This window comes from Seriola dumerili, unplaced genomic scaffold (genome assembly GCF_002260705.1).
Source record: "Seriola dumerili isolate Sdu_G_001 unplaced genomic scaffold, Sdu_1.0 BDQW01000017.1, whole genome shotgun sequence".
NCBI classification, from domain to species: Eukaryota; Metazoa; Chordata; class Actinopteri; order Carangiformes; family Carangidae; genus Seriola; species Seriola dumerili.
In genome coordinates this window covers 8,056,018-8,062,179 of record NW_019174272.1, presented here as the reverse complement: position 1 = coordinate 8,062,179, position 6,162 = coordinate 8,056,018, and positions in this window count along the sequence as shown.

The window sequence follows — 6,162 nt, the reverse complement described above, 5'->3', positions numbered from 1 at the left end:
ATTAAAAAAAAAAAAGTTACAGAATCTAAATCCAGCTGCTTCCTGAAGCGCTTGTTTCTCACTGCACGACCCTGAGATAAAAAAGAACTACTGTGTTTGGAGGATTGCGCTGCGCAGACAGCATCTAACCATGTGACGCGTCACTTAAGACGCACAGACAGCCTACTGAACACATACGAGATACAGCAGCCCAGCCTATAGGAGACGGAAAACTCACCCGATTATAAATAGAATATCTCTCAAAAGCAAAACCACTTAACAAAGAGTGCATTCGCTCTTGTGCTAGAAAAAAAATATTTTCTGTTGTTATGTGGTGACTTATGTCATGATGCTTTTCTTGGACCCTCACATTTAAGGTCTGAAAACAAACCAGAAGAGAAAACCCAGCACTGGGAGACAGCGAGGACATATGGCAAAGCTTCCCAGGACTCTGGGCTGCTTGCATCATCGTCCAGGCAGGAACAGCTGTGGTGCGTTTGTGTCCTCTGGCTCTGGAGGGGCCGGTGCTGCATCCCACCCCCTACCTCCCATAGTCTGTCATACCCCACCACGCTCACATGCAAGCCACCACACAGCCATGGCCTTTTACTCACCACTACCTACTACTCAGTCTGACAGACAGGCCAGTAATGATTGTCACATCAGATTAATTCCAGTGGCCACTGGCAGTTTCTGCTAGACCTCCTGCTGTCAGGGAAATTTGGCCCATTTATGCTGGGGGTATTACAGATGTGTAGATGTCAGAGAAGATGGGTCAGGTTTCCAAAGCGTTGGAGGGAGGTTTCTGAGGAAAGCTCTAGGGGCCTATGCTAAGCAGCCTGTCAGCAATGTCTGTAGTTAGAGAGGTTAAACAGGTATGGATTACTCCTGCTCTGGGAGCAATAATGACGATGGTTAGAAAAAACCATGACAAGACAATTTTAAATTAGCTATAAATTGCTGACAGGCAATGGAGCTGTTTCATTTTTGTGGAAGCAACCACGTAGAAAGGCAAGGGCACCTGGGCCAGTGCCTTTGAGGCCCGTAATCTGTCCATGCATTCTGGTGTAATTATGGATAAGTCAATGATGCTTTCAGGTGTCAAGTATGTACGGTTTTAACTCTGGAGCATCACTCATTTAATTTACTGACAGTCAAACGTGGATGTTTCCAGGTAAAAAAATGTAAAGCATGCTTTGACCACCTCTTGCTGCCCAAATCTCAAGTGGCTGGTTTGGATGTCACGTTACTGAGACTCTGTCCAGTAAAGAAGCCCCATGTGAGTGCATCTGATTTCCACTCACAAGCCCTGGATCCCTCCTAACTGGGTAGTAAGAATCTTAATGAAACCAAAACATCAAGTAAACATGTCTTTTCACAGGAATGATGCAAGCTGCCGTCAAGTTTTCCATTTACATCTGTAATTACACTAACAGGTGGATTATTTTCTGATGTTTAAATGTCAAAACACATTGCCAAAAGCATCCCTACAGGGCTAACCCAGACATGCTGCATGAGACGTGACAGGTTAGGCTACTGACTATGCCGCCTTAGAGCCCATCTGTGCTTTTGACATATACTGACATAATGCTATCAGTCAGCTGAAGTCAGATGTTTGTTCTTTAGATGTAGATTACAGCTGAAGGCAGACAGGTGGAGATTGTCCCTCTTCAGAGGCCAAGGGGGAGATAAACATTGTTTATCTTGTTTTCTTGGCAGTAAATTGAGGATTTGCAAACGTGACCTTATTAAAGTGACATAATCAGGCACAGAGCAGGAGCTGGGCAATGAACAGGTAATTGCATCATGACAACAAAATGTAAGTGAGGAGCAGAACAGAAAAACACATTTGTTTCAGAAGCACCAGATGACCAATGAACAACACACACAGTATTTGTATGTGATTAAGTGGGATGATCACTTCCAAATGGCAAACAAACAATATCATAAAACCCATAGATGTTTTCGTGAGAGTGTGAATCTAGCTTTATTCATACCACAGAAGCCATGCTGTCACTCCTGTTGTCTTTACCTCAATGACACTTATATTCATGCATATTTATCTGCCTTTCTTTACTCCGTTGAATTTCATTATCAAACTATAATAAATTGGATAAGGTGAACTTAATAAGGTAAACAATTATTTGGTTTTGTTATAAACCTTTGTGATTAGGTTACACTTAAAAATCAAGCTCTACACCAGTGTCGCTGTATCAGTGTTGTTTTGAACCTAAATGAAAAATTTAATCTTTAATAGTAAATACTAAATATAATATAAGTTAGCTAAAAGCTTGTGGTGTGATTATTTTTTATTTCAGAAAAGATCATTCTTGGTTGTGACTTAAAAAGTAAGAATTAGTCCTTTTTTATGCACATATTGAAGTACAACAGAGAAAAAGGTCATGTCATTTTTAAAGACAAAACGTTAGTTAATACATATTTATGTGGACAAACAGGCCAATATCAGGCTAAAATAATGCTGTTTATTGCATCCTGTGATTGCAGTCACATAATGTGAGGTAGGTGTGTTGGGAACTCTTCCAGTGTGGACAGGGGCAATAGATTCATGAACAATGGTCTAATTTTATATGTTCCTGCATTTTCCTGGTGTTCAGCATTGTGCTCCACAAGGTTTCACCGTTTCCACGCTTTGACCATTGTTAAACAGAGATATACTACCAGTGACCACAAGTGATGTTGGTGAGACTTTGATACTAATCCTTATTGAATTGATTTGAAAAATAACATGAGGTGCCCAAAGCAAAAAAATTTAAAAATTACAAAATGCACATGAGAAAGAAGCAGAAAGAACACTTTGTCTATTTAAATTATCTAAAACTTTGTTCATCTGAGAAGTTGAGTTGTCTGAGTGAGCAGCTGAAACTGACTCATATTCCTAATGTGCAGCATTCTCACACCTGCAAACCACCACATCTCTGCTGCTGGTCACTGAGACAGTTTGAGTGAACACGCCTTGCTCAACAGTACAATACTTACTCTACTCAGATCATTCCAGCTGCAGGGGGTTTAAATACAAAGTCACAAACTCCTCTGACTTGAGAAGTTTATTCTCAACAGGTAAACAGTTTCTAATTGCTGATTACCCCCCAGTGAATCAGGAACCAGACTTGATCTATTTAGAATAACATCAAACCCTCCCACTGACAAGATATGAGCACATAGTTTTACATAAAAGTTTTCATGAGGTGTTTTCCAAGTCACGTGTGTACAGAGTCAATATACAACATGCAAAAATGTTCCTATATACCAGACTGATGTTGGCAGTGTTTACATTTATTATGGTCAATTTGATTCCCATATCTGTTGCAGTTAACTCAATATATCAATAGATGGCATTGCATCCCTTTAAACTAAAATCATTTACAAGCCTCATCAGGTTCCCTTTTAGTTTTTGCTATTTATGTGGTGTGGTCCCCCAGGAATCTGTAAAAAAAAAAAACACAGAAAAGATATTTTCATCAATGGAAAAATTAACTATCAAACTGTTAATACGTGTGAATTCTTAAAAGGGGACTCCAGGAGAGTTCATTTGACAGCAGTGAAACACACTGTCCCATCTGGTCACTCCCCAAAAAACTGTAGCTAATGTAAAAGAACCAGAGGAATGGTTCCTTTCAGAAACAGTGATTACTTTTTCCCTGCAGAGACCACGTAGGAGCACAAAGCCATCACCTCAATAACACTGGGAGCATGTTGGTGATTATTTCAAATGTCTAAGACTAATTGCCAATATGCCTGACTGCTGACCTGAAAACCAAAGTTCTGCAGACTCATAGACCACAGCCATGACTCTTTTTTTTTTTTTTCATATAACAAAGAGACCTGAAGCTCATTTCAGCAGCTGAGGCCTTTAGTCCATGTTTGAACATCTTTTCATTATTATTATCTTTTTGGATCCAAATAAATGTTCATAGTTGTGGCATGAGACAGTTAGTGAAAGCAGCAGTGATACACAATGCAAATACAGAATTTGGTTAATTTCCCAAAAGACTAAAAACTTTCATCCAAGTTTATATTAATCACACAGTAGATTTTCTGGCATTGTCTCAAGTATTTTGAATATAAACATGGTTCATGATTTCTTCTGTGTAGGTCATAGTTTCTACCAATCAGATGGCCCATGTAAATGGGTTTTATTCTGTTTATATATGGAACAGGGACATAATTGGCTGAATGTGTGATGATTTGTGAATAATTTAGCAGATTATTGAGCTGTCAAACATATTATTCACCACCACTAAACTGCTAATAAAAATACATATTATATCCAGGTGACTTTAGTGGGCTAGGGTTACCAAATAATGGGGAATCCTGTGGGAAGATTTTAATGATAGAAAATCTATCTAATGAATATTTTTGTTGTCTTGTTTTGCTCTTTTAGTTTGCTGCTGTTGCTCAGGTGTTGTATCTGGGGGATACGGGTGGTTACCAGCAGAGGGCGACAAAACTGTTCCCCAGTATCATGTAAATTAACAATAAATGATTGACAGGTGCAGTAAACCAATGCCTTTCTGCTCAACTTGACAGATTATCCAATAAGGGTATCGGAGGGCAAATACCACCTGTCAACCCCTGGAGGATCAATTTAGTGCAGAGTGCGTCGACTTCTAGCTCCAGGTGAAAGGCATATCCACCGATTATATGTGAGTTTGTATGTCGTAGCTTTATTAACCAACATTGTATTCTTGTTTGCTGAAAACTTGCTGTGTTATTGGATGTATTTCGGTTGTTTTTAATTCCTCGCTCGAGGTTGTCACCTTCAGCTGCGTCTTTTTCTTTGACACGTGTTTCAATTAGCTAGCTAACTAACTAGCTAGTTAATTTTAGCTAACAGCCGAGCCACACTAAGAGCCCGGTAGGAAAGTATTTTGTCCAAAAATAATTGCGAAGTACTAACATATCGTAATGTTAAGTATTAGTCAATTAGGTTAACTTGGTAATGAATTGATATATTGCACGAGTAAGGTTTTTGTGAAGTTTTAGTAGTACTTTGATGAGATCAGGGCAGATTGGTGAAGTAAGGCGCCTCATGTCGAGTTAACCAATTAACATTAGTAGCTAACGTTAGCAACATTTGAAGTAGACAAGCCAATAGTATCAGGGTGAACACTGTTTTTGTTTTCCCTCCATGGTTAACAGCAGATATATAGAGTCCTTACATATCAATAAATGAGTATTAGGATGAATCGTGAGTTTTGTAAAAGTGTTAAATAATTTTGGTAAATTCAGTATTTTAAGTGACCGCAATTTTAACTGCACCAAACTGAAGAAAACATAGTAAAAAGCATTTTGTTGCTTTATTAATGTAATAATTACATACCAGAGCTGTCCCATGCTTTAGGACCATTCCATGCCAACTCACCTGGGACCTTCCAGATCATAACATGGATTTTCTCTCAAAAAAAAAAATTATAATAAAAAGATAACGCCTAAAAACTTCTGCTACAGCTCTACTTCAAATACCTAGTTATTATTTTTGAAGTTTGGGCCCCCAGAGCTAAATTGAACAATTTTTTTGCAATTCATGTATGTACATTCAAAGCCTCATCAATTTCTATTTAGGTTGAGATTTGTAATTTGTACTGAACATCCATGAAACTCAAAAGCTAATTTGCAATGTCTTTTCATGTAAATAGTTGTTGCTGAATGTTTTACAGTATCACTTTAATGAAACAAAAATTTTACTTGCATGAGGAGTCTTTTTTCAACAATAGATATGTACATTAGTTTTCACTTTTTTGCAATCAATTGTCTTTATGTAGTATTTTTACGTGTATGGGTCTACCACATTTAGAGATGATTTAGTCCTGCAGGTATGGAGAATCTGATTATTAGTTTTGTGTTGTCTGCACAGTGTGCTTAATGAAAACTTACTGATGGTGAATGAGCTGACATGATAGTGTTATTGAAGCTCTGTCAGGTAAGTTAGAGCTTGACTAGGACAATCAGATTTCATCCCAGTACTGAGGGAACCACATGTGTTCTGTGTGGTCTTGTAACTGTTAATTTTAAACTATTATCCATGCTATCTGACATAGTGACCTAACCATGCACCATTTCTTTGGTAGTATAATGGTAGGAGATGTACTGGTAACTTTTATCCTATGTGTTGTTCCCTGCAGTTAATCCATTGTTGTGTTAACTGGTGGTATCAGAAGTTGA